Genomic DNA, 8,960 nt, shown 5'->3' on the forward strand with positions numbered 1-8,960 from the left:
GATCATTCTATGCATGCGATCCTGATCAATGCTGGGTGGCTCGACGTCTGGTTTCTGTGGCTGTCCCAGTGTCCTCCTTCCACTGGTGGTTGGTGGCATCCAAGGCTCATCTGGAAGGTCATTTCTTTCCACCTCGCAATCTGTCACAGTTCTGGGTCCCTCATGGCTTTTCACTAGGCATTTGAATTGTGACGTGTTCCTTGTTAGTTCTTGATCCTGATTTCTTGCTGTTATCAGGGAACCTTTTATCGCTACAATGTTGAAAGGATGTGACTTGTACCGAGGGTCTATTTTCTTTTGGACCTGTTGTCTCACGAGGACCTCCCCACCTTGTCCTAGTTCTTTTGGCCTGAACCCTCTGTTGCGATCGGCCTCTTCTTTCTCCTGTTGCTTCCTTTCTGTGTCCCTTCTTTTTATCTCAACGTCAGTATCACCCTGATCGAGTGGCTTATTGACAAGTCTGGTCCTCACCTGGTAGGCCGTCATTATCTTGCATGTGCCGTGTTTCTGTAGTCTCTTAACATGCTGCAGAGTGCCTGGTGAGAGGTGCCCTAGATATGCGCTTTCTGAACTGTTCTTTTGATTAAGGACATAAACCTTTCGGGACATTCCATTTGCCTGGGGCCACCTTGGTGTCATCTTTTGGTATTTAAAACCCATGTGTCTGGCAAACGTCGTGAAATTGTGACCATTAAACGGGTGCACATTGTCCGACTTTAATCTGTTTGGGATTCTCCACTCGCTGAGCACTTCATCGATGATAGAGGCCACCTGGGGAAACGCTGTTGTTGATGTTCTTTTTAATATGGGGATCCGTGAGAATTCATCTATGAAGAGGAGGAGGTAGCCACTTGTGTCCATCAGCCCATAAAAGTCAATCGCTACTCTGTTCCGTGGGCTTTCTAGGATCTGGGTTTGTTGTATCAGCTGTGGGGGTTCGGCCCATGAGGTGCACTTGCATGATAGGCACTGTCGTGCCATGTCTTCCACTAGCTTGTCCATGTATGGGAACCACACATGTCGCTGTAGCTGTTTCTTTGTGTTCTCAGCTTCCTTTTGGCCTTCATGTGCAGTGCGTATAACTGATCGTCTCAACGTGGGTGGTACCACTAGCCAGCATACTCTGAGCAGGATTGTATTGTCCATCACTGCTAGCTCCCTGCGTAGTTTGCAAATCAGTCCAGCTCTGTCCGATATGCATCAAGGTGTTATTCGACCTGCCTCAGTTTGTCTCTCCATTTGTTATCATTTGTGAGTCGGATGGCTAGGGCCATGAATGGGTCTTTTGCTGTCTCTCGGCCACTGTCTCCAGGGTGAGTGCAGGGGGTAGCGCATTCACTGTGACATAACTGATGTATTCTATATCGCCCCACTCTTGTTGTCTGAATCCCTCACGGGTGTCGTGAAATGTAGTCTGCCGGGTTATGGTCCCCCCACGGTCTGTTGATGATGATGTAGTTGTAGTCCTGTAGGCAGATGCCCCACCTTTCGATCCTGGGTGGCATTTTGGTGCAAGGGTTCCCAAACAGAGCTAGCAGTGCCTGATGGTCTGTGACCAGTGTGAAAGTTTTCCCAATGGCAAAGTCGTGGAAATGCTCACAAGCCCAGACTGCGGGCAGACTCTCCTTCTCAGCGTGTGAGTATGATCTCTCTGTGGGGTAGAGGGCCCTGCTGGCGTAATCCATGATGTGTTTGGGGTCAGTGTCTCTGTCTTTTGCTTGTGTCAAGATGATATGATATGATAGCATATCATATCAAAGATGATATGATATGATAGCATATCATATCATAGGTTGTTTATAACGCGCTTAATACCCAGAGGTTTCTAAGCACGGACCCGGGGATCGAACCTGAGGTGCTCTGTGTCGTCTTGCTTCCAAGGCAAGCACGTTCCCTGAGCTATCCTCCCGAGAATCCAAGGCACACCGGGCTTGCGTCAATGATGATTTCAGTGATTCGGTCGGGGTCAAAGTAGGCTAATTGTGTTGCTTCTCCCAGTGCCTTCTTGATTCCGTCAGAAGCCTCTTGACACTCATCAGTGCATTCTTAGGTAGATTCATTCTGTAGGAGGCGCCATGGGGGCTCTGTTTGTGAGGCGTAATGTAGGAGACCAGGTGCAGTAAACCGCCATTCCCAAGGAAGGAGCGTACATCTGCTGTCTGTGTGGGGGCTGCCAGGTTACCAAGGGTGCTGACTTCGTCTGGGTCGGTGACCATTCCTCCACCCGAGAAAATGTGTCGAAAGAATCTGAGCATCCTTTTATTGATGTTGCATTTGGCCATATTGAGAGTTAAGCCCGCTCTCTGCAGTGCCGCACATGTGTCCAGTAGAGCTTGATTGTTTTCCTCCTGTGATGTCTTGTAATGATGTTGTTTTGTAGTAACTGTTCCAATTCTTGAGATACTGCTTCCTGGAGGTGGAAACCTACTCTCCGCAGGTTTTGAGGCACAGGTCTGACTGAGCTATCGATAGGTAGTTTGAAGACAACTCCTTTGAGTTTTCTGAGTCCCTAAAATAGATTTGGGAACTGTGCATGGATGGATTCCTTGGAGAGCGGCGTCAAATACACCCTGCAGATGGATTCTCTGATCTCCTGAGGGCCTGAGGCAGATTGGACGATTTCACTGCCCTGACAGTGGATGTCGATAAGTGCCAAGCGGTGTGCTGTTTTGTAAGTCAGTAGACATCTTCCTTTTGTGGGGCTGTGAATCACGTGAATGGTGGCCTCTGTCGAACGATTCTTGTGTGACAATGTGAGTGTAAATTTACTGATTGATTGTAGTTGTTGAGCTGTGCCCGATTTGAAGATCCTCGCCATTGATCTGGATAGGGTGTGTTTCGTGGCCATTTGCAGGATTTCCTGTTCCCCCTAATATTTACTGTTGCACCTGTGTCTACTAGGAAACAGCGGATTTTGTTCCTCATGTTGATTTATTTATTTTTTAATTTATAACGTGCACGAAAACCCAGAGCCATCGAGGCGCTGATGGATACTCTCAATGCCTCCTCTGCTTCTCGGTTATTCTGAATTAGATTCACATAATAATCGTGGTACTCTTGGTCAAATGCAGTCAGATAATTGAAGCATTTGTCCATTGTATTCATAGCATATCCATGGGCCGGGTACGGTGGGTCATCGTATTCATCTCCATATCGTGAGTATTGTGAGGATTGGTCCTCTGTTTGGCCACATCCCTCACCCTGTATCTCTTCAACCGCCCTTGTGTGGTTCTGCAGTCCTGGTGTATACCCTTGTTGTGATCTTCCGCTATTCTGCAGAGGAGGGATGTTCTGTTTCGTTGTCTCCAGGTTTTTATGGGGCTTTATCTTGGTTTAGGGAATGGTCTCCCTCCTCGGCAGACAGTCTGGAAATGGCCTTCTCTGCCGCCGTTGAAGTATTGTTGCGCGAGTGCCGGGCATGTCCCTGAGTGTGGGAAGGCTAGACCACATCTAAAGCATAGTCTCTGCGTCCTACTTGGTTGTCAGTAGGGTGGCCGATAGGTAAGCTGTGCCTGGTCTCCTGGCTTCTGTGCTTGTACTGCGGCTACCAGATCACCCTTTTCTGGTTTCTTGCTGGGGGTGTTTTCTATGGACGCTGCTTGGGCATCAACCCTCTCATAAATTCTTGCCATTTCTATAACTTCATCTATCGGAAAGGTTTTTTTAGTAGTTGTTTCTGAAGTTGGAGGAAGTACACCCTTCAATTACTTGGAGCCGAATGGCCTCATCGTCCGAGAATCAAGGGATTGGCAGTGCACTCGTTTTTGATGTAGCCATGTAATGAATTTGTCGATGGTCTCTTGTGATTGCTGTGTGCATTGGTTAAACACGTATCATTCAGTATCTTTTGGGCTGGACTATGAGTTTCTTGTTTAGCACCTCAATTAAAGTCTCATATGTGTTTCTGTCTACCAGGGGAATCCTTTTTATAATGGCCTTGATCTCTTTGCCTGCTAAGTTTGTGAAGATATCAGGTAATGCAGGTGATTTATCCTCCCCCGCAGCTTTGCCGAAATCCTGAGAGTCCTCGGCCCATTCTAACCATCTCGGGCCTTTGTCAGCCTGAGGCATCAACTTGAATGGCAGTGGCCTCCACGGGAAGGCTACTCTGGTTGAGCATGACATAGCAGCTTGTTGTGCGTCAGCGTCTTGTGTTTCTTGATTCATCATTTGTGCCTTGCGGCTCCAAAGAAAACGCGGATGGCACTGACACTGCTGTTATGTGCAAAGTGTGCTGAGGGGTGCCTACACTTGGGCAGCCACTGTAATTGTGGATCCTGAGATTGTGTGCAGCAAGGGGATTGTCACCCTGTGCGCCCACATGTGTTATAAATACGCCCCTCATAACTTTATTTTCCTTCGCTGGAAACTGGAGATCCGAGGCAAAATCCCCGGTGGAGCAGGGGCCATAGCTGTGCTCGCCAGCTAGTGTTTGACCAGGATGGTGGAGTCACCGGAAGTGCAGGAGAATGAGGAGCCGGCCGACAGGATTGCCCGTACTACCAGCAGCCAGCAGGATTTCTTGTGCTCCATGGCACGTGGAGTGGCAGGATCGCCAGAGCATGTGAGGTGCAGGAAAACATGCAGGCATGATCGCCTGTGGTTCTTGTAGGCAGCGGGATTACCGGCTTCACAGGAGCAGTCCTGTCGCCTGCTCCCGGGCTTTCCCTGAAGTAGCTGGGCCTAGTGTGTGAGGTTAGAGCAGGTGAGGCAGGGTTTTTGTGTTTAGTGATAAGGGGTGGTTAGGTATTTAGTTAGATATTTAAATTATTATTACAGTAATTAATTAAATAATAATATTACAAAAAAAAAGTTTTCAAATAGTCGGGGGTACCGTACATAAGGTACCCCCCACTTACAGGTGCTGCCGTCGGCTTCATCTGTCTCTTTTTGGGTGGGTTGGTGTTTTTTCAAGTTTCCCAGCTCAGCTCTCTGTTATTGGGGGGTAGGTAGATGTGAGGAATTGCAGGTTTTGTTCTCGCGTCTCTCCTGGTGGGTGTTTTCTGGGGAGTACAGAAAGCGGGAGCTCGAGGGCTCCGGGTGCAGTGGGCAGTTGGGGAAGCTCCAGCGGGCCCATATTTCCTCCGTTCTCTCGCCTGAAGGGTTGGGAATTAACTATCTGTATTGAGCTGCTACGAAGCGCAGCCACGCCGTATCAGTATCTGGCAGCTCAATTCCCTTGACACCCAGTGCCTGTTCAGCTACGCCTGGGTCCTCTTGGTTTTTCGGGCAAGCCAGCTGTTTCTGATTATAGGAGTCCGTGCGGCTGCTGGGATTATACGCGCCCATGTACACGGTAGCGGCCTCTCGGCAGAGGGGGCAGTGCGGTTGCCTTAAAGGGGCCACACTATCTTGCTGGTCTCCTTGTTAGTGCGGTTCGTCTCGCGAGCCACCAGGGGGCAGTGTGGAGGAGTTTTTTCCCCCAATTAATTTGTTTGATGGTTGTTTAAGTGCTTTCTGCTTGGCACGGTTATACCTGGTTTTTGGGAGGGGCGTGGCTAACCGCCATGTAGAGCGGACGTGTCTCGTGTGAGCTCTTAGCTGATGTGCCAAAATAAGCTGTTTCTACATAATTCTAACTAACTTCGGAACCCGACAAGCGGCACCGTCTGCAACGGAACCCTATCTACACACACCCGAGCCATCTGCCAGTCGACCGAAGACTACGAACGCCGTTGTTCGGCGGACGAATTGGGCCGAGTGGAGTGAGCCAAGATGGCGGCTCCCGCGTCCTGACGTCTGGAGGACCGGAGCTCGCCTTCACTGCAGAGGACGTAGCCCGCCGAGACAAGCGGCGGACCCGGAGCGGATAACCCACGCTGGGATCGAGGGAGAGGAGCGGCGCGAGGGAGCGATCGGGCCCACTGTGGAGCCGCGACCAGCCCGGGGAGAGCAGCGGAGCCCAGCTGAGCCAGGAGCAACGCCGGCGGGACCCGTGGCCGGCCGGCGCGGCGCAGGTAGGCGGAGGGGGGCTGACTCAGCCCGAACGGGGATACCGGGAGTGGTGGGAGCGCGGGAGCCACTGGAGCCCTGGATCCCGACCCTGCGCCCTGGACTTAATACCCGCCCACTCCCTGCTGCGCCTCCGATAAGAGGCCCTGACGCTCCGGGGGCCTCGGAGCTCCCCCGCTGCCCAGCCTTGCCTGCGTCCGTCGACGGAGGGAGCCCATTCACCGCGCCCGCGCAGGGCTGGCCTACCTCGAGGCACAGGAGCTCCCCACCCTACGCAACTGCATGATTTAGCAGTCTGGACTGCCCAACCCGCTCCCTACAACCCCCCAACAAGAGGCGCCGGCGCTCCTCCACTGCCCGGATTCGCCTGGCACCCTGCGCCCGGCGGCCGGTGGGATCCAGCCCAGCGGCACCCACGACGAACCGGCCAACCTGCTTCGCCACACCACGGGCCTGCATCCACTAATCTGGGGGCTTGCATTGCGCGCCTCCCTGACCCCCGCCACAGAAGTCTCATCCTTTGCCCAGTAACTCCGCTGGGGGGCCCCCTCGGACCGCCTACCACTGGAGGGGGTGCCCAATCACCACACCGCAGCGGAACTTCGGAGCTCCACCACCTCTGGGCAGCCCATAGCAGTGAACTGTGAGCTGCCTCTTGAACGGACATTGCCTTCCCCCCCATATCGCTGGGCCACTGCCCCCTCTGTGGCGGCTCCGGGGTGCCCCCAGGGCGCGGAGACACCTACAGATCTTCGCCTCGATCCCAGGTGGCACTGCCGGGTGGGCCTTGCGGTGTCAGTGAGAGGTTCCCCTCTGCAGCGGGAATCTGCGGACTGCCGCCTGTGCCCTGGGCGCCTCCGGAGCCGGGCCCCTGTGCATCCCCGAGATGGCTGGTAAGAACAGCAAGCCCCGACAGCGGCAGACAACCATGGATACTTATGCAGCCAGTGAGCCAACGGGCCTCGCGGACCTGAGGGGGGGGACCACAGACCCTCATTCGGACCCCACAACTACAACGCCTACCGAGCCCAGCAACACCCAGATCCTGGAAGCCATCAGGCTGCTCCAGGTGACAATGGAGCATAAGATAGATGCAGTTGCCACAGACCTAGGCCTCCTGAGACAGGACGTCCGAACCCTGGCTGGCAGGACGGGGGTGCTCGAGACACAGGTCAGGGAGAACACTGAATCTAAAACACACCTCCTCCGGGACGTAGATGAACTCCAACAAAGGGTCAAAAACTTGGAAAACAGAGCAGAGGAAGCAGAGGGGAGAGCCCGACGTAATAACATTCGCCTCCTCGGGCTGCCTGAGGGCTCCGAAGGCTCAGACCCCACAGCCTATATAGAAAACCTCCTCTTGCAGGAAGTTGGCGCTGGGAAACTCTCCCAGGGATTCACGATCGAACGGGCCCATCGTTCCTTCGCCAGGAAACCACCACCTGGGGCCCCACCAAGACCTGTGATAGCTAAAGTTCTCAACTACAGGGACCGTGAAACAATCCTGGCTTTTTCCCGAACAGGCGGTCAGATAATACGCGACTCTGCCAAAATTGCTATTTACCCCGACTATACCTTCCAGGTTCAAATGGACAGAGCCCAGTTCATACACACGAAGGCCAGATTGAAAGCCGCTGGGCTGCGCTACATGCTCCTGTACCCGGCAAAACTTAAAATACTGCACGAAAACAAAGCACACTTGTTCGATACTCCCGCACAGGCCAGGGACTGGATGGACGGTCTACAAATACCGGATATTGAAGAAAGGAAACGGAAGCCTAGATGATTGCTCCCCAGTAACTTGCTGGGAACTGCGCGTTCTTCATCCACCACCGGTGGACGCACCGAAATTCCATACAGCTGGAAGGATCCTTCGCTAGGAGACGCACAAGTCAAGGTTCACCCCAACCCCTTGAAAGTTCTTTCCTTCTTTCTTTGGGTACATATACCCTCCCGTAGGGCACCTGGAGCCAATGTTCGGTTCTGAGGAGCAGAAACGGGTTTGTCATAACGAGGGAGACCTCGCTGGGCTGGTTCTATGTTTGACTTGTTTGCAGTTAGGGGGGGGGTGGGACACAGGGAATAAAGAGGAGGGAGCAACGGGGGGTTTACACCCATGTTGGGATTTTTGTTCAACAAACACCGAGATCACCGGATAACCTCACAACAGATCCACCATTAATTGGACCTTGCTCAAGGCTGGAGAGAAGTAACAAACACCATGCCAATTATGGCTGACGGAATTAGAGTTATGACATGGAATGTCAGAGGCATGAATAGCTTTGTGAAGCAACGCCGGATTCACACATACTTGCGACGCCAGAAGGTCGGAATCGCCATGCTGCAAGAAACACACCTCTCAGAGGAAAAACTCAAGGCGCTAGCCAAAAAGTGGCAAGGAACCCTCATCGGCTCCTCCTATTCCTCATTTGCAAGAGGGGTCCTGATATGGATCGACCCGTCCGTCCCCTTCAGAGTAATGGGTTCCAAGACGGACGATGAGGGCAGGATGGCCCTTGTTCAGGGCACCGTGGAGGGTAGAGACCTGTGCCTGGTTAGCACTTATGCACCCAATCACGATGCCACGGCTTTCTTCAACTCTCTATATGCCAGACTGGGCCCTCACGCAAACAGCATTATGATTTGGGGAGGAGACCATAATTGCACCCTAGACCCCCTCTTAGATAGGTCAGACGCTAAACATTCACACCCGTCCCCCCCAGCTAAAATATTAGCTAAATTGATAAGCCACTTTTCACTCTGTGACCTGTGGAGGGTATTGGGCCCAGAACGGCGAGAATACTCCTTCTTCTCCCCTCCACACAATGTCCACACGAGACTAGACTACATTCTAATCAGTCATGGGCAGCAGGCCATGTTCCATGATGCACAATATTTACCTAGGGTATTGTCTGACCACTCCCCCATGTTGACCACCTGGGAGGTGTTCCCACCCAGACCCCCGGTTCCCACGTGGAGACTTAGAGCCGAGGCCCTGCTTGATGCGG

The sequence above is a fragment of the Ambystoma mexicanum genome, chromosome 1p (assembly GCF_040938575.1).
Source record: "Ambystoma mexicanum isolate Mex_15411 chromosome 1p, UKY_AmexF1_1, whole genome shotgun sequence".
NCBI classification, from domain to species: Eukaryota; Metazoa; Chordata; class Amphibia; order Caudata; family Ambystomatidae; genus Ambystoma; species Ambystoma mexicanum.